Genomic DNA, 26,529 nt, shown 5'->3' with positions numbered 1-26,529 from the left:
CAGAATGAACATGCATAATATTATCTAAGAACTTTTTGTTCCCCACAAAGTTAAAGTTAAGTAATGCTTAAAAACAAATGAGTTTTTAAACTTTTATGGCATACTGGGTGCCTGGGTGGCTCAGTCAGTTAAGCGTCCGACTTCAGCTCAGGTCATGATCTCGCAGTCTGTGAGTTTGAGCCCCATGTCGGGCTCTGTGCTGACAGCTCAGAGCCTGGAGCCTGCTTTGGATTCTGTGTCTCCCTCTCTCTCTGACCCTCCCCTACTCGCGCTCTGTCTCTCTGTGTCTCAAAAATAAATAAAAACAAAAAAAATTAAACTTTTATGGCGTACAAAATACATGTATTGTGGAATTAAATGTAAGGTTTGTATTTATTTTAGTATAAAATGTAAGACTTGGGGCACCTACTGGCTCAGTTGGTAGAATATGCAACTCTTGATCTCAGGGTTGTGAGCTCAAGCCTTGTGTCGAGCGTAGAACTTACTTTAAACACATATATAAATAGGGGTGTATGGCTTGCTCAGTCGGTAGAGCAGGTGATTCTTGATCTCAGGGTTGTGAATTTGAGTCCCACGTTGGGTATAGAGATTACTTATAAAATAAAATCTTTAAAAAATAAATACATAAATATATAAATAAAGGAAAGAAATGTAAGACTTAAATTTAAAGTTTGTATTGAGTGCTTTGTGCTCACCCTCCTTCTTTTCCACACCCCACATTCCACTTAGTAAGTCTTTTACCCTCTGATCTCCTTCCCATCCACCTCAGACTCCTCAGAATCCTCCTTAACACAGCACACGAGGCAGCCACTATTAATATATCAGAGCCAGCACACAAATTGAAGTCTATTTGCCATCTCTGTTCAACCAGCTAACAACTATTTGCTTATATTTTACCATTTGCGGGTATTTGAAATAAAATCAATAACCCTGGGGCGCCTGGGTGGCTCAGTCAGTTAAGCATCTGACTCTTGATTTCACTCAGGTCATGATCTCACAGTTCCTGAGTTCAAGCCCCACGTCGGGCTTTGTGCTGACAGCATGGAGCCTGCTTGGGATTCTCTCCCTCTCTTTCTGCCCCTTCCCCATCTCAAAAGTAATAAATAAACTTACAAAAAAATCAATAGCCCTGAAAACCAAGGTGATTTTATATTTACTCATTTCTAAGTTTTACATTCTTTCAGATGATTTTAATTTCTTTGCTTTACATATAAATTATCATAGTAAAGATAATGAAAGGCATCGTGTGGTGTGTTGGCTTTAAAAATGGCAGTATCTATTGGGTCATCCAAGTTTGCTGGCACAAAGATCTTTATAGTTTATGTAACTTTGTTCTTCTAATGGCCATCGACAGAAGTTGAATGGCTGTTAGTATAAAAAATCCTTTTGAGGGTGCCTGGGTGGCTCAGTTGGTTAAGCATCCAACTTCAGCTCAAGTCATGATCTCAGGTTCATGAGTTCGAGCCCCACATCGGGCTCTGTGCTGACAGCTCAGATTCTGTGTCTCCCTTTCTGTCTGCCCCTCCCCCACTCACACTCTGTCTCTCTCAAAAATAAATAAACCTTAAAAATATTAAAAAAAGGAAAAAAATCCTTTTGAAATGTCTTTTCAAAACACTTTTCATGTACTTTTGTCATCATTACTTTCTTTTTAAAAAAGGTTAAGGGGCGCCTGGGTGGCTCAGTCGGTTAAGCGTCCAACTTCAGCTCAGGTCATGATCTCGCGGTCCGTGAGTTCGAGCCCCGCGTCGGGCTCTGTGCTGACCGCTCAGAGCCTGGAGCCTGCTTTGGATTCTGTGTCTCCCTCTCTCTCTGACCCTCCCCTGTTCATGCTCTGTCTCTCTCTGTCTCAAAAATAAATAAACATTAAAAAAAATAAATAAAAATAGATAAAAAAGGTTAAAATGTGGGGGTTTTTGTTCCCTATTTAAGAAAGGTTTAAATAAAAAAAAAAAAAAAGGAAAGGTTTAAATTTTGTGTTTTCAGTTACAACACTGGGGTTTGTTTGGGATTTTTTCTTTTCTTTTTTTTTTTTAGATTCTCATCTCTTCCTATATATAATGAAAAGCTAGACAAGAGCAGGTAGTAGTGAAAGCAAATCTCTTTTTGATTAAACTATTAAACACCTAAACATTTATGGTTTTTTCCCCCAGTACTCTACCTGCCAACTTTTTATGATCAGAAGCTGGCCTGACAGATTACTTTGTATCTACTGTTGCTAAGCTATCACCATGGTATCAAGGCACTAAGGCAAATATAGATGCCTAAAAACAAATGTGTAGGAAGAAAATTTTGTCCCTAGCCCCCTCACCTCTCCTGTCATCTGGATGAGTAGTTCAGCATCAAAATTCGGTGTCATAGTTGCTTTACAGCCATAACAAAGCAAAACAAAATAAAACTTTTGAAAACCAAAGGATCACAGTCCATAAAAATAGAATGATGTCTGCAAATGTTAGCTTTGTCACTTGCAAAAGTCATCACTAGTTTCTGTACCTACATCTTGTGATGATTGAAGCAGCCCTCATAGTAACTTGGTTGAATTTTTGCCCTTAAGCATTATAAAACATCAGCAAAAACACTGCCCTATTAATTGTCATTTTTATGGTCAGTCAAAATGAATGGTATCTTTCTGTTCCGTCTCCATAGTTAAAGCTTTTCAAGTAGTTTTTAAAATTTCAAGTTCCAGTAAATGATTTCAGCCAAGTGCCCTAGTGGTGTAAATAAATACAAATCGCACTCTCCAATTTTGTATCTTAGTCTTTTTACTTCCTCTGCCTCACCGTATATACACACTAAGAGATTATTTAAGCCAAAGGGAGTGGCTCAATTTTCTTAAAAGTGCCCATCAGCACTATTAAAATATGTTTATAGACTGGATGTATCACTTATTTACCCAAATAGTAGCATAAATATCTGTTTTTAGAAAGGTTTACCATAAGTCTTTCTATATGATTGGATTCTTAAGCAAGGGTATGATTAGGAAATAAACCATTTTCCCCCTCGGCTAGTTCTAATGAAAGCTTTCCAACTTAAACATTGTGTTTGAACACTTCTCCCATTCATAGCAAGTGCCCATCAAAAAGCGCTTTCTGTTTGCAGTGTGTCAGCTGTGCTATTTATAACCTAGTTAACAATGCCAACTAGAGGCAGTAAAAGGTGTGTGTTTCATATGCAAATTACCAGCAATAATTTCTACAATTACATATAGTTGCTTGTTCTATTATGTTTAACATCAGCCTTTTAAAACTGAGCACAGGAAGTAGAAAATAGTACTAATATTACATTTTACATTTTTTGAATTGCTTCAAACTTTTACTGAATTAATCAGAAAAATAAAGAGTGCAAAATGAAAGTAACCCTAGCTTGTAATGGACATTCTTCACATAAGGGGACCCATCACTTTGATGACCTGTAATGGTAGCTGTTCTCTTCTTTCTGTTTTGTCTCCGAATTTGTGTTTTCCCAAACAGTCCTCTTTGCTTCTTTTTTGTTTTACCAGACTGCGAGTCTCCTGACTTGGAAATCATAAACAGAAAAAGAAGTAAGAAACCAAGATACATTTATGCTTTATTTTCATGGACATTTACTAAGTGTTACTATGTGTAAAGCACTGTCTTAGATACAAAGATGGCCGGAGAGTGAGATTATTTGTTTCTTCCCCACGATAAGGTGGGCTTCTTGGGATCACATTCTCTTTGAAGGCAGTGGGATATAAAAAATAGAATAGGGGCGCCTGGGTGGCGCAGTCGGTTAAGCGTCCGACTTCAGCCAGGTCACGATCTCGCGGTCTGTGGGTTCGAGCCCCGCGTGGGGCTCTGGGCTGATGGCTCGGAGCCTGGAGCCTGTTTCCGATTCTGTGTCTCCCTCTCTCTCTGCCCCTCCCCCGTTCATGCTCTGTCTCTCTCTGTCCCAAAAATAAATAAAAAACGTTGAAAAAAAAAATAGAATAGACACATCTGCGTTCAAATACTAGCTTCTCCATTAAATGTGGTATCAGGCAAATTCCCCAGGTTTCTTCTAGCTTTCTTATATAAATGAGGATAGTCATGCTTACTAGTAAAATGGCTGCTGAGTGCCCAAATGCCCTATCACTACACTCATAAATGCTCAGTAAAGGAAAATAATGTTTTTATAATGATGACACAAGCAAGTAAAATAGAGTGATAGTAAAGGAGCAGTGGACTGCAAATTCTAATTAGAAGAATATAGATTATGAAAGTAGTTCTAGACAAAACATACAGACGGCCAACTGACACATGAAAAGATGTTCAACATCACTTATCAGGGAAATGCAAATCAAAACTACAATAAAATAACACCTCACACCTGTCAGAATGGCTAAAATCAACGCAGGAAACAGGTATTGGCAAGTATATGGAGAAAGGGGAACCCTCTTATATTGTTGGGAATGCAAAGTGGTGCAGCCACTCTGGAAAAGAGTATGGAGATTCCTCAAAAAGTTAAAAATAGAACTACCCTACAATCCAGGAATCCCACTACTGGGTATTTACCCAAAGAATACAAAATACTAGTTCAAAAGGATACACGCACACTTATGTTTATAGTAGCATTATCTACAATAGCCAAATTACGGAAACAGCCAAGTGTCCATCTTTGAAAGAAGATGTGGTACACACACACACACACACACACACACACACACACACTCACACAGGAATACTATTCAGCCATAAAAAGGAATGAAATCTTGCCATTTGCAGTGACACAGATGCAGCTAGAGAGTATTATGCTAAGCAAAATTAGTCAAAGAAAGACAAGTCCTATATGATTTTACTCGTGGAATTTAAGAAACAAACAAGCAAAGGAAAAAATAAGAGAGAGACAAATTAAGAAACATACTCTTTATTATACAAGAGAACAAACTAATAGTTACCAGAGGGGAAGAAATTGGGGTCATGGTTAAATAGGTAATGGGGATTAAGGAGCACACTTGTGATGAGCACTGGATGATGTATGGAAGTGCTGAATCACTATCTTGTACCCCTGAAACTAACATTACACTGTATGTTAACTAACTGGAATTTATATAAAAACTTGCAAAAAGAAACAGAGTAGATTTAGAGACTTATTAGGCATATAAGACAATATAAGGTAAAAAGGGTCTAGATGGAGATGATTAGAACCCACCCAGGCATGTATCTTTGGGTTTTTTTCCCTGTGGTGTGTCTTTAAAAAGTAATTAAAGGGGCACCTGGGTGGCTCAGTCGGTTGAGCCTCAGACTTTGACTTAGGTCATGATTTCACAATCATGGGTTCGAGCCTCACATCGGGCTCTGTGCTGACAGCTCAGAGCCTGGAGCCTTGCTCTGGATTCTGTGTCTCCCTCTCTCTCTGCCCCTCCCCTACTCGCACTCTGTCTCTCTCTCTCTCTCTCTCAAAATAAACAATCATTTTTAAAAAGCAGTAATTAAAATTCAAAGACAAGCATAAAGCTTGTCATTTGGAAGGTTATGGGGTTAGATAGTAACAGTATTCCCACATTGTGGTATGTGAACCACCTGCATCAAAATCTGGGGCTCGTGTTGGTGTCAGGGCTTTACCCAGACGTACTGAGCCAGAATCTCTGAAGGTGAGGTCCATTAATAACATTTCTTAAAAGCTTCCAAGTAATCCTCACATACACCAGTTTTGGATCCAGTGGGGTAGATGACAACTTTTAAGATTCCATTGATAGCTAATTCTTGCTATGGTACAACAGACAGAACATGAGCTTTGAAGTACGAGAGATTCCCGGCAGATCATAAATGCTCAACGTTTAAGCCAGAAAAATAAAAATCCACGAAGAAAAACAAATACCATATGATCTCACTTGCATGTGGAATCTTAACAACAACAACAAAGACTGATCTTAGATACAGAGACTAGATTTCTGGCTGCTGGTGGGGGTGGGGTTTGGAGGATGGATGAAGAGGGTCAAAAGATACAGACCTGCAGTTATATAACAAAAATGTCATGGGGATGTAATGTACAGTATGGTAACTATGGTGAATAAAACTATTACATATTTCAAAATTGCTAAAAATAAATCTTAAAAGTTCTCATCACAAGAAAAAAAAAACTTGATAGCTATGTGTGGTGATGGATGCTAACTAAACTTATTGTGGGGATCATCTCACAATACAGTTGACCCTTGAACAACACAGATTTGAAATGTGTGGCTCCACTTATATGCAGATTTTTTCCCATAAATACAATACTGCAAATGTATTTTCATTATGATTTTTCCTTTTTTCTATTTTACCTTATTGTAAGAATATAGTATATAATACATGTATAAAATATGTGTTAATCAATTGTTTATGTTATCAGTACAGCTTCCGGTCAACAGTAGGCTATTAATAGTTAAGTTTTGGGGGAGTCAAAAGTTATACATGGAATTTCAATTATGGTGGGTAGTGCTCCTAACCCCAGCATTGTTCAAGGATCAACTATACACAAATATCTAATCACTTTTTTTTTTAAGTAATCTCTCCCTCCAATGTGGGACTCAAACTAATGGCCCCGAGATCAAGAATTGCATACTCTGCTGACTGACTGAGCCAGCCAGGTGCCACCATAAATATCTAATCATTATGTTGTACACCTGAAATTAATAATATTGTGGTATTTATACCTTGATTTAAAAAAAAAATAAAGAGGAAAAGAAGCATAAAATGTGCAGTAAATGAAAAATATAGAATAAAAGGGTAGAAATAAGTGTTATTTTGGAATGAATTATAATAAATACACATTAATTAAATTGACAAAACACTGCATGTTAACTACAACTGGAGTTAAAGTTTAAAAAAATTAAATTGACCAATTAAAAAACAGACTCAGATTGGGTTAAAAAGCAAGACCCATTAATAAGTTGTCTAAAAGAGAAATTTAAAAGACACAGAAAGTTTGAAAGTAGAAGGTGGAAAAAATTACAAACTAAAAGAAAAAAGGGGAAGATTCTTAATATGTGACAATATAGAATATAGGGCAAAAAAACATAAGGGACAAAGAAAGATGGTGTATGCTGATTAAAGGAATAGAGCAACAAGCTATAATCATAAAAAACATGTATGCACCTAACAATACAACCTCAAAATATACAAAGAAACAACTTAAAATTTTTTCCAGGAGGAAAAATTTCCATGAATAAATCAAGTTATAGTTAAAAGATTTTAACCACATCTTTCAGAAATTGATAGATCAAGCAGACATAAATAAACACTGAAATTTTGAATAGTTTAGTTAATAAGCTCAAGCTATGAGGTATATATAGAACTCAGCACCCGAGGAATAGTTTAAAAATAACTTTCAGATTGAGCTATGTGAAGATGTCCATAGTCGACAATTTTGGCCTATAAAAGTGGTAGTTTCATATTATTCAACATATACCTAATAGGTTGCTGAGGGGATTAAATTAGCTAATGTGTATAAAACAATAAGCACAATGTCTAACTTAGTCTCCTTTGGTCTTTAGTCTACTAAGAGAATACTTGCCTCAATTATTGGTTATCATAAATTAATTCAGTAAAACCCTACTGTAATTGGTAAGTGAGATCCAAAGAATTTGGCGATGTGAAATTGTAGGATCAGTTTTTTTGTAAGGTTTAACAGTAAAATGGCCAGTGTGGAGCCAGCAGGTGAGGAATTCTGGGAGTCCAAGCTGCCATATCTAAATTTGGCCAGACAAAGCTGTGATTTGGTGCCACCTGGTGGTGGTGGTTGTCTCCAATTTAAATATTGTTGGGGACAATTCTGAGTCCAGAAGCAGCAGGACAGCATCAGTAATTCCAGAAATGTCCCTGTTAGTTGGTCAGATTCGGAGATTTACCTAGAATACTAAGGACCAGAGACTCACTCTTCACCCATCTCTTTTACTAAAACAAGTTTACATGCCTTTTCTTCACCTTCATGACTTTGGCCTCTACTCCAAGACCCCTAGCATAGAACTTTAGCCCCACCCCTGACTCTTCTTCCTGTCCTGTTCTCAAACCAAGGCTAGGCAGGGAATGGGAGCCAGTTGCCAATTCTGCATTATATCTAAAATCATATTTTCGATGAGTGCATCATGGGGTTTTACTGTGTTTATGAAGGATCCCCTGAATGCTTACAATGTAGTAGCACCATATATATATATATATATATATATATATATATATATATATATATAAATTTTTTTTTTTTTTTTTTTTTTTTTTACAGCCTCTGATTACTGCAAGTGTTTCTGGTTGGCTATAAAAAGCCTCTATTAGGTTGAGACATGAAATTCGGACAGGAAAAAAAAAGGAAGACATGAAAAGGGGGAAATTTTCATCTGGAGAATGTTAACCCTATTATATGAATGTCATGAAAATTTAAATTTACAGTTGCCTTTTGTGGATGATCTGTAACCCAACAGGCTGAGAACTTCTTAGTTTGGTTATTTCTTTGTTAAATATCTTGGTTTGGGGGACAGCTTTTCCTTCCTTACATAAACATGTGGCCCTGCTCCAGTATTTTAGGTATGCTCCCTGAACACACCAAGAGAGCTGCTCGGAATCTGAGTGGAGGTGCAAGACTGTAAAAGGGGTAGCAACCGGTTATTGGTTACATTTGTTTCTGTCCCCATCACTCTTCCTGGCATCCTTCCACTTGTGAGTTACAGCTGGGTCACTAAAATGGAGTCAGAGATAGGCAGTCCGAGAGACCCACACTGCCCAGAGCAGTAGAGCTAGCTGTTTGAGATCAGGCTCCTCTTGGCTTGTGGTTGTCAAGAGGTCACGTTTGTCTTTGATGACATTGTCAAGCACCAAGCTGAGAGTCAAGAACTTCGGAAGATTTGGGGCACACACCAGCAAAGGCCTTAATCTGCCCACTACCTATTGTTCTGACCTTACCTCCTACTTCTGCCTGCCCTCTAACTTCAGGGCTCTCTGTTTTTCATTCAAAGGGGCTATTTATAGTTTTCCAAATATGGCCTGCAGCTTCCTGCCCAGCTGCTGCCCACAGTTTTGTCTGCTCAAAATGCCCTTCACCCAGCCTTTGTGGGTGAGAATCCTGCTCAGCCTTCCTGCAGCCTCCCAGGACAGCCCCTTCCTTCACGGAAGCTTCCTGAACCAGCTCTTCACTCGTGCCTCCTCTGGGCCTCCCCACTGCTGCCGCCTTCTGCCTTTTATTACAGTTCTTAGGGTTCACGGTTGATTTGTTGGGTAGACTGAAATCTCTGTGGGGACAGGGACTTTATGTATCCATTTTTTTTCTAAGATTTTGTTTTTAAGTAATCTCTACACCCAACATGGGGCTTGAACCCACAACCCCAAGATCAAAAGTTGCACGTTCACCCGACTGAGCCAGCCAGGCACTCCTACTTACCCATTTTTTTAATTTCCCAAAGGACTCAAAGCTTTGCAGTTGTAGGTGTTCAATAAATATTTGTTTAATTGTGAAAGCTTTTGTCACATTAAAACCAGTCAGGCCATCTTCCAAAGAGTTCTCACCTTCTTCTGCCAACCACATGGGTGTGCAACCCTAATTTAGGTACTAAATGGCCTCCCCCACCTCTCTCTACAATTGATATCAGCCAAATTCTGTCCCTGCAAAAATTCTCTGGGAATGTAGCCATGGGGAAAACACATTCACTTACTCCAGCCTAGACTAGAGATCCCTTTGGCAATGAAATAATTTACTTACTTACCTAATGTCAAGGCTGAATAAATGCAGTTTCCGCAAGTACAAAGTTTACTTACTCAAAGCTGGGATTGCAGCAAGCATCTTACAAAGAATTCGCATGGCTACAGAAGCTGTACCTTTTGTGCCTAGTGTTATTAAATCATTGGATGTCAACTTGGATGTAACATATTTTATTAGAGATACCATTTGAAAACTTCAGGATCTCCAGAAAGAGATTCAGGAAATACCAAATGGTTGAATCTTAGAGAATCACAACATAGGTGCTCTATCTGTCCCAAAACTTATTATGAGTTTCTCCCTGCCAACTATGGCACTTATTTCTACTGATGCTAATACTTTTCTTTTAAAAAAATGATTTGAATTTTTTTTTAAGTTTATTGTGAGACAGAGAAAAAGCGCTAGTGGGAGAGGGGCACAGAGGAAAAGAGAGAGAATCCCAAGCATGCTCAGCACTGTTAATGCAGAGCCCAATGTGGGGCTCAAACTCACACACCATGAGATCATGGCCTGAGCTGAAGTTGGACATTTAAACAACTGAGCCACCCAGGTGCCCCAGCTGTTTTGAATTTTTTTGAAGAAAGGTAACCTCAAAACTTCTCCGATTTCTTTTTTTTTTAATGTTCGTTTATTTATTTTGAGAGAGAGTGTATAAAAGGGGGAAGGGCAGGGGCGCCTGTGTGGCTCAGTCGGTTAAGCGTCCGACTTCAGCTCAGGTCACGATCTCACGGTCCGTGAGTTTGAGCCCCATGTCGGGCTCTGGGCTGATGGCTCAGAGCCTGGAGCCTGCTTCCGATTCTGTGTCTCCCTCTCTCTGTCTGCCTCTCCCCTGTTCATGCTCTCTCTCTGTCTCAAAAATAAATAAACGTTAAAAAAAAAAAATTTAAAAAAAAGGGGAAGGGCAGAGAGAGAGAGAGATTGAGGATCTATGCTGTCAGTACAGAGCCTGATGCAGAGCTCAAACCCACGAACTGTAAGATCATGACCTGAGCCAAAGTTGGACTCTCAACCGTTTGAGCCACCCAGGCACCCCAAGCCTGTCTAATTTCTAATAAGACATTCAGAGGGAAGCAGGTAATGTAGATTATTGGATTTCTCTGGTACCTTTTCCATTAAATTCACACATGCCAGTTCCAAAGGGCAATTATTCTTCTTTGCTCCATGCTGATTATATAGGTCAGGAGGGTAATAAGGTAGTTTATGTGAAGGATTTCCATCGGGTGTATTTCTAATATTCTTGCCCTACTCCTGACCACTCAAATCAGTATCACCGTGAGACCAGCATCTCTCATCTTCTCCCACCACTGAAGAAAATGATGAAACAAAGGTGATTTGAGTCTGAACTTTCTGCTCCCAAATTTATCATCTTCCCAGAGAACAAGGGTTGTATTGCTTTAGTCTTTTAAACCAGTAATGGCTCAGTAATAATGTTAGTCCTTTAAGCCAATGACGACTCAGTACTAACTAGAATCATGTGTTTACTATTAACTCAATGGAGGGCGCCTGGGTGGCTCGGTCAGTTGAGCGTCCCACTTCAGCTCAGGCCATGGTCTCATGGCTCGTGAGTTCGAGCACCACATCAGGGTCTGTGCTGACAGCTCAGGGCCTGGAGCCTGTTTTGGATTCTGTGTCTCCCTCTCTCTCTGTCCCTACCCCACTTGCATTCTGTCTCTCAAAAATAAATAAATGTTGAAAAAAAATTAACTCAATGGATAAACCTTCAAGGCATTGGTTTTTTTTATAATTTAAAAATTTTTTTTAAAGTTTATTTATTTTTGACAGAGATAGAGTGTGAGCATGAGCTGGGGAGGGGCAGAGACAGAGGCACAGAATCCGAAGCAAGCTCCAGGCTCCGAGCTGTCAGCACAGAGTCTGACGTGGGGCTCAAACTTGGGAATGGCGAGATCATGACCTGGGCCAAAGTGGGACGCTTAACCAACTGAGCCACCCAGGTGCCCCTATCATGTATTTTTTCAAACACCTTATTATTGAATTCAGAAATTGCCCATGGAAGAATCAGGAAAACAAGGTACTATACTGATAAAAATAAATGTTACATTATAATATATTATTAAGAATACACCGTGTTAGACACTTATATTTTACTGTGAAAAATGGAATCTGATTAATTGGCTGAATTGGGATTTCCTTCTTAAAAGATTTTCCTAGTGCTTCCCTAGAATCCATGGACAGAAATTCTGAAGTTGCTTTATAGATAACCTCAAATCAAATTTGTTCGGCAAGATAATGTTTTTGAGATATTAATCTATATTTTTATTCTCCTGGTATTTCCCTCTTTCTCTTCCCTGCCTCCAAGCAGAAATTCCTGTCTGGGTTTATTGTCTTGGTGAAGGCACGAGATGGAGCAGAAAGCGGAAATCACCCTCCAGCTTTTGCTTCTAAAATCTTAAGCCCCAACAAGGAGAAGATTCGAGCCATAGGCAAAATGTCTTAAGCAGAAGCAAGAGGGTCCTGAACAGGGCGGTGGGGAGGGGCAGGGCTGGCACGTGAGCTTTCCAGCAAGCTGTCTGGGAGGCAGGCCTGTCCCTTGAGAAGATGCGGACATGGGCCATGGCCACAAACTAAAGGCCTGTGGGCTAGATCTGACTTTGGCCGCGTGAATTTCAGTCATTCACATTAACAATCTGGGCCATTTCACATAAGATTCCAGGTTCAGGTTTCTCATAAGTAATTGGCAGATTTGGCTACACTGGATTCAGTCTCTCATGGCATCAAATGGCTGCCTGCCTTAGATAAGGAATGAACGCTCTAGGTTGTCAGAGTCCCCACCAGTCCTTTCCTTATCCCTACTCCAAGGGTTGCTCATCATAACGCTTTGCACTGCTGTGTTCCAGACAATAGAGGATATTCCTCTTTACCCAAGATTTTTTTCCATAAATGGAGAAACAAAAGATAGAATAAAGAGAGCTCACGGCGTTGAAAGAAACAGGGGAGCTAGTGCACTTCTTGGTAGAGGCGAAGATGTTCTTCTGTGTTGAATAGGCAGTTCACTGGCTTCACTCATGAATTCCCCTTGCTGCTTCCTGTAGGCATTTGCATCACGTATCCCTGTTCTAGGCAGCCTTGCAGAGAGATGACCATGTCCCTGGTTGGACATGACAGAGCCACTGCCTGCAGGGCATGGTGAGCAGAATGATGGATGGCTTGGCAAGAACCGAAGTGGGCAAATGCCTGGAGGGCAGAGGTCCTTGGATGCCGGCTGAGGGTGGGGACGACTCCAAAAGGATGGGGCTTAAAATAGAAAGTAAATTATAAACATAGCTATTTCAAACACATAAATGTATGGGCTGAGATTTGCATGCAATACCTTTATTACCTCACGGGCTTGGTTATTTAGCTCAGGGCTCTGGTGGCACCAGGGTGCACACGTGATAGAGGCTGCCGGAAGCTGGCTTGGAGATAGCAGGACGCCTTGTTCTTTTCCTTGTGGATGGGACAAAGAGAATGAGCATCAGAATCGTGGTTTGGGGACCATCACATGTTTTAAAATTGTATGGTGGTGTCTCTTTCCCTTTCTGTGTGGAGTTTGGATTTGAAATGGGGTTCTATAGTGTCTTCCAGACAGCATTCAGGCTGGTCATGCGAACCTCTGTGTTTTTGCTGCTAAACTCGAAATGTGTTTTTCAAAACCCCAACTGTTATGTGCCTGGGCTAGTTACCTCAACAGTTCACTTACCTCATTTATGACCAATAAAAATAACCGCTGTCTTTGATTGAGGTAACTTCAGGGCTACACGTAACCGCCTTGTTTATAACCACCCTGTACGGTGGGGTTGCCCCGTGCCGTGAATAAGGAAACGGAAGCTAAAATCGTAAGCAAGCTTCCAAAATCTCACACTTAGAACATGTTGGAATCTGGATTCAAATCCAGGTCTGTCTGACTTTATAAGCTCTGCACTCTACAGCCAGCAAGTGCAACAGCATTTATTACCACTTGCTATTTGCAGGGCAATAATCGGACCGGAGGGATGGAAATATGAATGCAATGGCCAAGTCTCCAAGGAACAGCAAAATTAAATTAGGCGCATTTTTTAGAAATAAAAGGGAAGGCACGTTCCTACAGTGACAGAGGTTTTGCAAGAATGCTTGGACTTGGGCTGTAGCAGAGGAAGCCACCTTGTCAGCAGACCATTCACTCTGGGACCCAGTACTTCTGGGATGCTAGGACTGAGACCAGGTAAGCATGCTACTCTTTTCCCCACCTTTTATGAGTTGAACAGTACCCCGCAAAAGATATTGAAATCCTTACCTTCGATATCTGCGAATGTGACCATACTTGGAAGTAGGGTCTTTGCAGATGATCAAGTTGAGGTGAGGCCATTAGGATGACTCTAATCCAATATGACTGGTGTCCTTATAGAAAGGAGAACTTTGGACACAGAGGAAGACACATACAGAGGGAAGACAATATAAAGACATAGGGAGAATGCCATCTACAAGCCAAGGAAAACCTAAGGCTGTCAGAAACTGGGAGAAAGGCCTGGAACAGATGTTTGCTCATAACCCTCAGAAAGAACCAACCTGGCTGACATCTTGATTTTGGACTTCTTGATTCCAGAATTGTGGGATAATACATTTCTGATGTTCTAAGCCGCCCACTTTGTTACAGCAGCCATAGGAAAGAAAAACACCACCCAAACCTGTATATTTTTTATTTTATTTGTTTTTTAATGTTTATTTTTAAGAGAGAGAGAGAGAGAGAGAGAGAGAGAGAGAGAGTGAGGCAGAGAGAGAAGGAGACAGAACCTGAAGCAGGCTCCAGGCTCTGAGCTGTCAGCACAGAGCCCAAGGTGGGCTCGAACCCACGAGCCGTGAGATCATGACCTGAGCCAAAGTCAGACACCTAACTGACTGAGCTACCCAGGCACCCTGTAAACCTGTATACTTTTTAAAAGAGAAGATTCAGTTGTGTGGCTTTGTCATCATCCGCTTCAGAGACCTTCTACTGAGCAGATCTGGGATCAAGCCAGGAAGGCTTGGCATTGTCCACATGCAGCCTTGAACCCACTTTTGGAGCCTCAGCCCCTAGTCCAGTCAGCTGGAACGTCCAGTGCCTGTGTCAGAGTCACAGCGGGGAAGAGCCACTTGAGATACTTATTGCAGAAGGTAACAGGAGGTATGACACACATTCTGAAACGTCACGGAGTCCAGTACAAGAGTATCATGGAAGACACGAATAACAGTACAGTCAAGTAATACCAGTTAGGGGGCACCTGGATGGCTCAGTCGGTTAGGCGTCCGACTTCTGCTGAGGTCACAATCTCGTGGTTTGTGAGTTCGAGCCCCGCACTGGGTTCTGCACTGCTGGTGTAGAACCTGCTTGGGATTCTCTCCACCCCCCCCCCCCCGCCCGCCTCCCTCCCCACTTGTGTGCTCTCTATCTCTCAAAATAAATAAATAAACTTAAAAAAGTAAAAGCAATACCAGTTAGGCTGAGATAAGGTCTGTCTGCCAAAGAGGTTTAAGTGGGAGCATAGACCTGGGTGTCACTACCTCTGGTGGCGAAGGAGGTGGTGAAAACACAACAGAGGAGGTTTTGAAGGGAGAACAGGCGCTGGGAAGGGGACTATAAAAGCCTCAAAAGAGGAGGCAGAAATGCCCAGCCTGAGCAGGAAAGGAGTGCTTCCACACTCCTATGTGTCTTAGCGTGGACTGGAATTTTCTGAAAGAAAAAGATTAAATTCTATTCTGGTCAGCATTGTTTTTGTTTTGAACACTGAACTGGGAAATAACTAGACTTAACCGGGCAACAGCAGAAAAACTAGTATTTAGCATATAATGCAGGTCATGCCAATTGCTAGTTATGCATCTGGAGCCTGGCACAGTGCCTGGCACATAGTAGGCCTGCAAGAACTCTCTGTTAAATGAAAGAACGAGTTACAAACCATGCAGTCTCTCTGGACTTTATCTTTTTTCGTCTATTTAAAAATGGGATGGATTGGTATGAGGAGGTGATATACCTGTCCCATCTCTCTCAGATCTGTGATCAAAGGTAAACAGGGTGACAAAATGTGAAAACACTTTTGTTATGGGCTACATGCTTATGTCCCTCACAAATCCATACGTTGAGGTTGAGCCCTAATCCCCAGTGTAACAGTATTTGGAGATGGGGCCTTTGGGAGGTAATGAGGGTTAGATGAGGTCATAAGGGTGGGGCCCTCAGGATGGGATCAGTGCCCTCATAAGAAGAGATCCCTAGGAGGTTTGCTCCTTTTCTATCCGCCTTGTGAGGACACAGCAGGGAGGTGGCTTCCTGCAAATCAGGAAGACCGCTCTCACCAGAACCGACCAGGCTGGTGTCCCGATCTCAGACTTCCAATCTCCAGAACTGTGAGAAAGCAAATTTCTGTTTTTTAAGCCCCCTAGTGTCTGGTATTTTGTTATGGTGGCCTGAGCTGACTAAGACAACAATGGAAGGCACTTTATGGCTGTGGTATTATTCCAGAATTGGGGTGCTGGGTGGATGGAGCAGATAGGGGTGTGGGCATGGGGGTGGGGTTCTGGCTTGTGGCCCAGATCCTACCACGAATTAGCTGCTTGCCTCTGGGCTCTTCCTTTATAACAACCAGCATGGGTGGTACAGGGACAGTTCCAGGAGGCACCATTCATGGAGACTAGGACCCATTTTGCCTCTAAGGTTTGACTCGATCTCAGCAAACATTTGTTGAGCATCGACTGTGTCTCAGGCACAGAGCCAGGTATTTGGAGACAGTGTTTGAATTGAACATGGTCTTGCCCTCCAGGAGTTTATGGAAAGGTAATTCCAGTTTCCTGTGAGCAGGTTCTGTGTGTTAGCGCAGGCTGCCCTAACAAGACATCATAGACATGGGAGCTTAAACCACGGACATTTATCTTTCCCAATTCTGGATGCCAGCAGTCCAGATCAGGGTGCAGCAGCATTGGTTTGTCCTAAGGCCCCTCCCCTTGGCCTGCAGATTGCCACCTTCTCTTTGTGTCCCCATACAGCCTTTTCTCTGTGCATCATCGCTGGTGACTCGCCCTCTTCTTTCAAGGCTGGTGACTCGCCCTCTTCTTTCAAGAATAGCAGTCAATGGACCGAGGCCCACCTCGTTTAACATTAATCACCTCTTTAGAGATTCTATCTCTAAATACAGTCACTTTCTGGGGTACACTGGGGGTTAGGACTTCAACACATGGATTTGGGGTGGGGCGGAGCGGTTAGGGTTGAGTTCCTAACAGCCTCTGTGACAGAGAAAGAAAAGGTGCCGTGGAAGTCAGTACAGAGCAGGGGCCTTTAGCCCAGACTTGGAATCCAGAAGGCCTCTCTAGGAGATCTACTCTGCATAAGACTGAAGGTTGAGGCTGGAGGCAGGGGCTGCTGTTCTGAATAAATGCAGTTGGTGAAACACAAACCTTGTATATTTTACTCTTTGGTGACCTCTGACTTAAAAAAAATTTGTTTTTAATATTTATTTTTTAGGGAGAGAGAGAGAGAGCGTGAGAGGGGGAGGAGCAGAGAGAGAGAGGGAGACACAGAATCAGAAGCAGGCTCCATGCCTGACGTGGGGCTCGAACTCAAGAGCTGTAAGATCCTGACCTGAGCTGAAGTCGAATGCTTAACTGACTGAGCCACCCAGGCGCCCCTGACCTCTCTGACTTTTTTTTTTTTTTTTAATTTTTTTTTTTCAACGTTTTTTATTTATTTTTGGGACAGAGAGAGACAGAGCATGAACGGGGGAGGGGCAGAGAGAGAGGGAGACACAGAATCGGAAACAGGCTCCAGGCTCCGAGCCATCAGCCCAGAGCCTGACGCGGGGCTCGAACTCACGGACCGCGAGATCGTGACCTGGCTGAAGTCGGACGCTTAACCGACTGCGCCACCCAGGCGCCCCTCTCTGACTTTTTAAAAATCTCTTTGGCTTTTAGTAGGAATAACAAAGAGGAACCCGAAACTGTAGTTCCAGAGGCCAGTGGACCTGGGCAAGCCACCTTTCCTTTTTGCCTCAGCTTCTCTATTGGTAGAATCAAGCAGTCAACATTGGTTATTTCTCAGACCTTAATGTGCCATGATTCAAGGGAAATCGTTAGATGTATTCAGTTACTTCTCTAAAATACTGGGCTGACAATTCAGAGGCTTAGGGAAACGGAGCCATGGGTTCTATAGCCAAATGCTGTATTTACTTTTGGAGCATTATTATTATGATCTCTTTTTTCATAAGAACACGTGGATGAAGGGGAGCCCGGTGACAGGAGTAAATCCAGACTTTCACACCAGCTCTGCAGGACTCACAGATACTCCAGGGTGACTTTTGCTCTGTAGGCCATGGTGACGACTCAGGGTTTAGTCTGTGGGAGGGAGAAAGAGCTACAAAAGCAATAGATGCTCAATAACGGGGGAAAAAATAAAATCCAACATGACACAAAGGTATCGTGTGAAAAAGTAAACATCCCTCTCCTCCCTACCCTCCTCTACCTCAGGGGAAACCACTGTTACCCCTGTGTCTTCCAGGTCTTTTCTATTTACGCTGAAATATATGTACGTGTTTTTCTTTTTCTTTTTTTTTTTTTTTTAAATTTTTTTTTTTCAACTTTTTTATTTAATTTATTTTTGGGACAGAGAGAGAGAGACAGAGCATGAACGGGGGAGGGGCAGAGAGAGAGGGAGACACAGAATCGGAAACAGGCTCCAGGCTCCGAGCCATCGGGCTCGAACTCACGGACCGCGAGATCGTGACCTGGCTGAAGTCGGACGCTTAACCGACTGCGCCACCCAGGCGCCCCCGTGTTTTTCTTTTCCTTACAAAAATTGGGTTATGTTATGTTATGTAGTAGGGGCACAGGGGTACAAGAGCACCTGGCTCCAGGGGGTCCCAAACAGACCAGGTCCGGCCACTCGCTGCTGACAAAATTCAAAGGCAGAGAAACTAGCAGTGGTGAAACAAGAGGAATTTATTTCTGTGAGGCCAACGCCGGGAAGACAGTGGACTGCATCCCAAAGACCGTCTCCAACGTGCCGAAAATACTTCCAGGTTTACACAAGGAAAATGTGGGGCAAAGGTGTGCGGGTACTGTAGGCAGGAAGTGAAGGTCAAATCGATCATTGTCCTGGAGCAATCACGGGTGGGGTCTTGTAGGCTCAGGGCAGCCCTTATTGCTTCAGGCGATCATTTCAGTTCTCATCCGGGGATGCTTTGCCCTCAGGGTCTGCTACCTGAGCCGGAGACAACTGGGAGGAACCCAGCTGGAAAGTCTTTCGTCAAAATGGAGGCAGCCGAAGTCCTCTTTCAAATAGATCTCTAATTTTCTTCTACTCAATAAATATGGCAAAGACATTCTTCTGTACCCATAAGAAAGAGTACTTTTCCTCTTTCTAAAGCCTACAGAGTATGCCATAGCATGTGTCATTCATTTAGCAACTTTTCAAGTTCTCTCCCATTTTCTTGCTGACATGAATGATCCTGCAATGAACATCCTTGTAAATGTAGCTTTGGTTGAGTGTTTCCCCAGGGAAAGTAGAATCACTGGATCTCGAGTTCATTTCTATGAGGTGTTTCATCGTACAGAAAATATTTTAGGTCAAATAAGACCAAAAAAAAAAAAAAAAGCGTGTGTGTATACCATTTCATTTAAAGAATCTTTTGACCCACAGCATAAAATAATTTCTTAAAACTTGGCTGGTTACTAGAGTAGTATGTCTCCTTTTTCTTCTTTTTTTAATGGGTTCTGATTGGCTGGGAAACCAGCCTCGTCTAGTTCCTTGCTTCCTGCCTGTTGCTGCATCTGTCTGATCAGTGTGGGGACTCTTGACTGCAGGCCCTTGGGCAGCCCTCTGGGCGTGGGGGCCCTGGTGGCTGCAACGCCTCCAGCCAGCACTCTGGGCTGAGAATGAGCTATAGTTCGGATTGGCATTTGTTTTCTCAAGGGCTTGAAACCGAGAGTGGGATCGCAGCAATTTTCACTCTCCCTAACATTTCTTCTCGCAGAATCCTATTGTGCAAGCCAGATATTCAACTAAAATCAGATACTAATGGCTGTGTTGGGTCCTTAAAATCTCAAGCCGCTATAAATTATTAAATAGTTCTTCAACACCGAAGGAGAACTACCCGGCACAAATTCTCTGCAGCTTTTTCATTCAAAACTTATTTTTTACCTCCACATTGGGTCATTTACTGGTTCCGGATTCCACTAAAAGTAGTCCCCCTCCCCCCAACATCCCTTCCCCTCCCCACCCTGCCCCCGGAATACAAGGGGTTAAACTTAACTCCCCAAGCTTAATTTCCCAAACAAAAGCCAGTTTTGCAAGTTATTTTTCAAGGTGTGTCTTTCCATAAGTTCTATTTAATAAAGTTAATACATGTTCCTGCTTCCTTTCTTTTTTTCCTTTTTTGTTGTCAGTATTCACGGAATCTGGATCTGTCAGCCACTTCTGTTTGAAGTTGAAGAATTGGCAAAATTATACATCCAGCAGGCAAGAAATAAAGTGGAACTGTCTCACAAGTAACAGTGAAATCTGTTGCGTTGTTTTAAGACTTAACTACTGAGGGGGGAAAAAAAGCCCTACTAAATATTGTCTTGGCAACTATAAATATATTTTAGCGGTGATAAAAACCTTTAGAATAACAGTTCAAAGATATCTGAAACCTAATGCCTGTCTGTCTGCCACTCTTAATTATATATATTTACATTGTATATATATCCCATTCTTCATTAAACGCTGTGCAATTTTCCATTTGAGTTTTTATAGTTAGTGCTTTATGTGAATCCTTTATATGGCTAACTAGTCCATTCCCCCCTGCTGCATTTTACTCAGGTGAAATTGGAAATGAGTTCATTAGATCAATTGCAACAGCTTTCATTTGAAATCTTGAGAAATGCATTTCTAATTAAGAAATTTCCAATCAAGCAGAAAGCTAAAACTCAGGGTCCCCCCCGCCCCCAGGTCTTTATACACATCCCTATGAACCATGAACAGTCTCCCACTGATTTCTTAGGGTTGTGTTAGGCAGGTATTGTATTATTTATCCTCATTCCTCTACCCATCTTACTCCATGTTTATTCACATTTTTTTCCAGAAGGCATTACTTTTATCCAGTAGCACTTTCAGACATCATTTTTTCCCCAGACCTATTATTTCTTAAAGGCTCCAAAGTACATTTGAGATACAACTATTCCAATGCAGTGGTTGTTTTCAGCTTTATGTACTATTTTCCCTTACTCCTTATTAAACAAAACAAAAAGAACCTATAAAACCATTTGAAGGTAGGTAATTTCCTAGATAGCAATGATTTCCATTTCTGTTAATAATTTGGAATGGACAGCTTACTTTGTTAAATAGATTGATCCAGTTATGCAAATTAAGATGCATGACTTACAATACTCAAGGTCACTTTGTCCTTCCCTAAGAGATGTTTTAAAAAGCTCAGGTAAGCATGCTGCTTGTCTTAGATGCTATTTATTAATAAAATTATATTTGACAAAATCTCTGGTTTCAAATATAACCAAAAATGTTGGTTTCTATTATTTCATTTCTATGGTTTTATTGAATTTCTCTTTAAATACCTGAATTGTTACTGTGAAGGGCTGGCTAGGATATAGATTTTCACAATACATATTTCATCTAGTCCCCTTTGTAAAAATATAACAAGGTCATTTTACGTTTTTAAACCACTTCTGTAAAGTGGTTTAAAAATGCAAAGTGAGCTTAAATGCTACTCTTAACTCTTCCTAACTCTTCTACTGGGAAATCCTAGAAAACTGAACTAATGAAATGCAATTTATACTCTTTAAATTCTAATTATAACTGTCACATTAAATTGAAGGTGAAACCAAAACTGCTGTATCTCTTAAGTGAGTCAAGCGATGTACTGTATCATACGTGTTATTTAATGTGTGAGTGTAAAAGTCAAGTTCCCGGCAGAAATCGAGGTGCCTCCATTCGGTCTTCTGGGAATGTATAAATTAACCATTCTGCCCCAAGCGGTCCTCCTCCCTTCCTCCCTCCGCCCTATTTTAAATGTAGATAGGGCGTCTCAAGTCTTTTGAATTTGAAGGGCTGCTATCTCGGCCCCATTCTTTTCATCATCCTGTTTTGAATGACACTGAGCACGTATGGATTCTTTTATAAAAGCACCCCCTGGATGCAGGGCTCAGTTCTCCCGGAGGCTTGCTAATTTTGCATAGCAATTAGTACTGACTTCTCAAAATGGGCTATCCAAATACAGCTCCAGAATGTTCCACGTAGTTCCTCAAAGGTCTTGGATAACCCTGTGCCTTTAGATTTCAAATCCGAAGGGAAGGAACTTGCATAATTACTAAATTCCCAACTGGAGTGGTCCGGAGGAGGATACGGTAATCCAAAACTATACGTTAATTCAAACCCTCCCGGCGACTGGCCAGCAAGGAGCCAGCATATGCCTTCTTTTAAAATCTATTCTACCTATTCACTGACCGCGCAGGGCTGGGCCACATGGTCCTCTCTTGCAGCCAGTCAGCTGTGAGCAGCAGATGGGATCATTTGCATTTTTCTTTTTATATTTACTCCGACCGGCAAATTAAAGGATTAAAAAAAAAAAAAAACTACATTCTCATCGTTTGCCTAAAATATAATCGTGGTTTAACTGTTGGATTGGGCTTCCCTGACCCTCACGCCACACCCCTTCAAGTCGCTAAGACTTAAGAAAATACTCGAGGGGTAGGCTTCGTATTAATCAACTTGGAATCTACAGTCCGGGAGTGAGGAGGAGAAAGAATCCGCCCTTATTGAATTGGTGACTCGTGTTTTTCTATTTTAAGCGCCCGGCGCAGATATCCCGTGGCTTGTGGGTCTGCGAGCGCGCGCACTTCTGAAATCTCTCGCTCCGTAGCCTCAAACCTCAAAACTTCGGGTTACAAGTAGAAGGCAGATTTTCAGCACAGGCTTACAACAGAGGGCGGCCACCCTGCTGGGGGAGTGGCCAGAGCCAGCGTTTCCCAGCGCCCGAGTCGCTCTCCCGCGCCCCGCCTGACTCCATGCCGGCTCCGCGGGGCCTCGGGGGCCACCCGGGTCCCGGCGCCCCGAGGTCTTTGTGCGGATCGCGGCGCGGGAACACCCGCCCAGGGGACCAGGGCCACGATCGGGATGCCAAAAACTCGGGAGAGACGCGGGCGCCAAGGGAGGAGACGACCCGCAGAGTCGCCGTCCCGCAGAGAAAAAAAAAAAAAAAAAGTCGAAAAAGAGGCTTTTCAGGTCAAACTCCTCGGGTTTGAGCAACTACGTTTTAGAGCAATGACTCGCGGGGGGAGAACACACGGTGTGCAGGGGACATTGTTAGGCAGCGCTGCCCGGGCGCGCCGTGGGTTTCTCAGCCGCCGCCCCCACCGCGGGCCGCCGGCGCGGGCCCACGTGGAGCGGCGCGGCGCTGGACGAGCGCGCAGGGCCGCCCGGGTCCCCGGAGTGCGCGCCCCAGCTCCCCGCCGCGGCCGTTCACGCCCGAGCGCCGCCGCCGGTCCCGCGTGTGCCCCGCTGAGGGGGAGGGGCGGGCCAGGGGTGGGGGCGGAGGGGTTGTGGTTCCACTGCAGCGGGGGCTCCTGTGTCCTTGTGCGGAAATGACACACGGAGTCCCGTCACGTCACGCGAGAGCGCAGCGCACGGACACACACAAAGAGAGGGGAAAATACACGGCGCCCTCCCGCCGCCCCCAGCAACTCCCCGGGCCGCCCCGGCCAGGCCCTCCGCGCGCGGCCCCCGCTCTCCGGCCCCGCGCTCCCCCACCCCCCCACGTGGCGCCCAAACTCGGCGCGGGCCCGCTCTGCAAAGTACAGAACTCGCGTCCCAGGTAAGTGCGGGGCGGATCAAGCCGGCCGCGCGGTGGCGGCTCCGGGGCAGACGGACGGGCGAGTGGCTGCAACATCCATGCCGGGGTGGGGGCGGGAGCAGGGGAGGGGACGCGAAGGGGGGCTGCCCCGAGCGCGCCCGCCGGGAGGAGCGCCCACCCCCGCGCAGGGCCGAGTCGCCGGAGCGGGCGCCGGGCGCCCACGGGCTCGCCGCGCCCATTGTGCCGCGCGCCCCTTTGTGCCCGCTCGGAACGCGGCGGCTCCATGGCGTTCCGGGGAGCACGCGCGCCGCCCGGGGGCGGGGGGGGGGGACGCGGAGTGGAACGGTCCGCGCCGCCGCCGCCCGCCCCACTCGCGCCGTGCGCGGGCCCCGCACCCCCGCCTGGCGCCGGGATGGAGCGGCCGGGGCTGCCGGAAGGCTCGGCGGAGCCCGCGGTGGGCTCGGCGCTCGCGCTCGGCCGGGCTTCGGCGGGGCACGGCTTGGCGTGTAGAAGGGGGTGTCAGAGCAGGAGCAGGGGGCGGGGACTGGAGGGTGATGCGGAGCGGGGAGCTGGAGGCCGGAGGAGCCGCCGTTCGGAGGGACGCTGCCTCCGGAGTCTGCAAATGGAGCAAGGCAGGCAGGCAGGCAGGCCGGCGGCGGCGGCGGCGACGGCGACGGCGGTGGCCGGGAGCGGACGGGGACGGGCCCCGCCGCCAGGGGGCGCGGCGCTCCCTCCCCGGCCGTCCACGGCGCGGTTCGCGGTTCCCGCTGCCCGGGAGCTGGAGGCGGGCCCGGCGCCCTGGGTGTGCACCCGGGCTGGCGCGAGGCCTTCCCGGTCAGCCGCGGACCTGGAGCCCAGGGCGCTCGTTGCTCCTCGTGATCGCCCGCCCCCTTTCCCTTTTTATTGTAAACGTGATTTCCCACGCATACTTTGCCCTCCCCTATCGGTGAGCTGTGCTGCAGTGCTTGTGATGGCCTTGTGTGCCGCGACATACCGTTTTTTACAAGGTGTTTTTACAGGGGTGAAAGAGTTTGATTGCTCAGGTGGCACGTCTGGAAGAATTTTACACGCGAAGGCTAACCAGCCTAGGGTGCACGGAATAGGGCTAAGCGCTTCAGAGTTGGTAATGTTCAACTTCACTTTCTTAAAGTGACTTTTGAATGTTTACTGTGCCTGAAAGCTGCGGCTGCAGGAAACTGAGGCAAGGAAGTTAGCTCTCTGGCTTGTTCGGTCTAGGAGAGAGGGATGGAGGAGATTCTTTTGTTATCTGCACTCCCAATCCCCTCAGTTTTTGTTTGTTTTTGTTTCATCATCCGTCCCTAGTTAATGGTTTCGTATCACCGTACAGAACTCTGGCAGCTTCTCTCACCCTTCCTGCTGAGATGTGTGCAAGATCTTGTATCTTCTTGACACTTTTTCCTCCCCAGCCACCAACCTAGTGTCTGATAACGTAGTAGGTGCTCAGTAAATATTTGCTAAATGAATGGAGACCCTCTTGGATTCCAGAAGAAAGGTGGGGTTAGTGCAGCCTGTTTCTACCAGTGGGGGAGCTGGTGTATGTGGGGCCCTTGAAATGAAATTCACGGATAAAACCAGAGCCTTTAACGTCTGTCATGTAAAAACTCCACCACTGAATGTGAGTTTTACTAGAGACACTCATCCCTTTGCTGAAGTAATTTAACAGACAAGTTTTATGTCCTTCCTTTCCCCCACCACACACAGAGCACTAGAGCAAAGAAGATAGACCAGTTATGACTAGTACACAAGGTGATCATCCCAATAACCTATTTAGGGTGCCACTTTTATTCACTTATTCATGCTATCCCTTTTGGTCACTTCTAGGTTCCTGAGCACGCCTTATATGAGCAAAGGAATTGCAGAATGTATAATAATTAGGAATTAGAATCAATGCTGACATAGGTTTGATTAGGTGAAGATGTAATCTGAAAGATGTCCCACCTGTCACTTTTTAGAACTGACTGAAAAGCCCCTGAAACAGTGAAGAAGGAAACAATAAGCTTTTATGAATTGAATTGACACCATGATGAAAACTCTGGGGATGTGTCTTTTAAATACCTCAAATTTTGTAATGTAGAAACACGTGAAGGTTGCTAGCCAACCAGCAAAAATAACTTGGTGTCAGTGTATGGGAGGTTGGGGTTTAGCATTTTTTTCCTGGCACCCAATTGTGATAACAGGTGGTGAATTATGGTTGCCACCCTTGTTATTCATTGTGTCCATTATTGGCTCAGGTAAGTTTGGGGGATTCATTCGTAGAATTAATCTTCTGGTTCATGGGACTTTTCTGTATCAGCCCCCTTGGTGGTGGTTACAGGGATGTATACATATGTGCTATCTTTCATGGAACTGCACACCCTTCCCCCCCCCCAGAGAGTAAATTACTGTACGCCAATTTTTTTAAATAAAATTTAAAGGGGCGCCTGGGTGGCTCGGTTGGTTGAGCATCTGACTTCAGCTCAGGTCATAACATCAAGGTTCATGAGTTCGAACCCCGTACTGGCCTCTCTGCTGACAGCGCTGAGCCCTCTTGGTATCCTCTGTCTCCCTCTCTCTCTGCCCCTCCCCTGCTCGTGCTGTCTTTCCCTCTCAATAATAAATAAACATTAAGATAAAATAAAAAATTTTAAAGTCACATACACACACACACACACACACACACACACACACACAACACACATGCCCCCAAATTGGGTATTTTATGTGCTTTGTGAGTGTCAGCTTACTTGTGCTATTTCTTTCCCCTTCCAGATTGGACAGTTGCTCTTCTTCCCCTTCTGATGCTCCAGTATCTCTTGCAACATTATTTCAGCTCAGAGCACTTGTGGTTTCTGGAACTTAGCTGCCACACATGACGGGCAAACGCCAAGCTAAGAGCGCTCCATGCTGGCATCAGGCCTTCAGTGTGTCAAACGGGAGAGGTGCTATTTCACTTGGAGGGTGGTAAATGCCTGGCATGTTAGTCACTGAATGATCAGAGCTTTTACAAACTATTGTTTTAGAGCTGAGTTTTTCTCAGCAGCTCACCATTTTCAATCCAACTTGAAATACATGTATTAAAAGTCAGTTGTCT

The 26,529-nt window shown here is 44.0% G+C and overlaps 2 protein-coding genes across 5 annotated transcripts in view; both read left to right on the top strand.

The window, feature by feature from the left end:
- PDSS2 (decaprenyl diphosphate synthase subunit 2) overlaps nucleotides 1-20,379 on the top strand; it is a 295,263-nt gene extending 274,884 nt beyond the window's left edge. The window contains exons 10-12 of one of the 3 annotated variants that reach the window (XR_009263178.1): nucleotides 13,632-13,861; nucleotides 17,865-17,947; nucleotides 20,041-20,379. The gene's annotated coding sequence lies outside the window, so the exon portion shown is untranslated. Of the gene's footprint in view, nucleotides 1-13,631; nucleotides 13,862-17,864; nucleotides 18,190-20,040 lie in introns of those variants that run through there. The other 2 variants (XR_009263177.1, XR_009263180.1) reach the window with 2 other exon arrangements.
- Nucleotides 20,380-23,191: 2,812 nt separating this feature from the next.
- BEND3 (BEN domain containing 3) overlaps nucleotides 23,192-26,529 on the top strand; it is a 36,141-nt gene continuing 32,803 nt past the window's right edge. For both annotated transcript variants that reach the window (XM_058734858.1, XM_058734857.1), the window contains exon 1: nucleotides 23,192-23,459. The gene's annotated coding sequence lies outside the window, so the exon portion shown is untranslated. The remainder of the gene's footprint in view (nucleotides 23,460-26,529) is intronic.

This window comes from Neofelis nebulosa, chromosome 6 (assembly GCF_028018385.1).
Source record: "Neofelis nebulosa isolate mNeoNeb1 chromosome 6, mNeoNeb1.pri, whole genome shotgun sequence".
Taxonomy (NCBI): domain Eukaryota; kingdom Metazoa; phylum Chordata; class Mammalia; order Carnivora; family Felidae; genus Neofelis; species Neofelis nebulosa.
The sequence above is the reverse complement of the archived record's forward strand: the minus strand, read 5'-3'. Positions and strand labels throughout refer to the sequence as shown.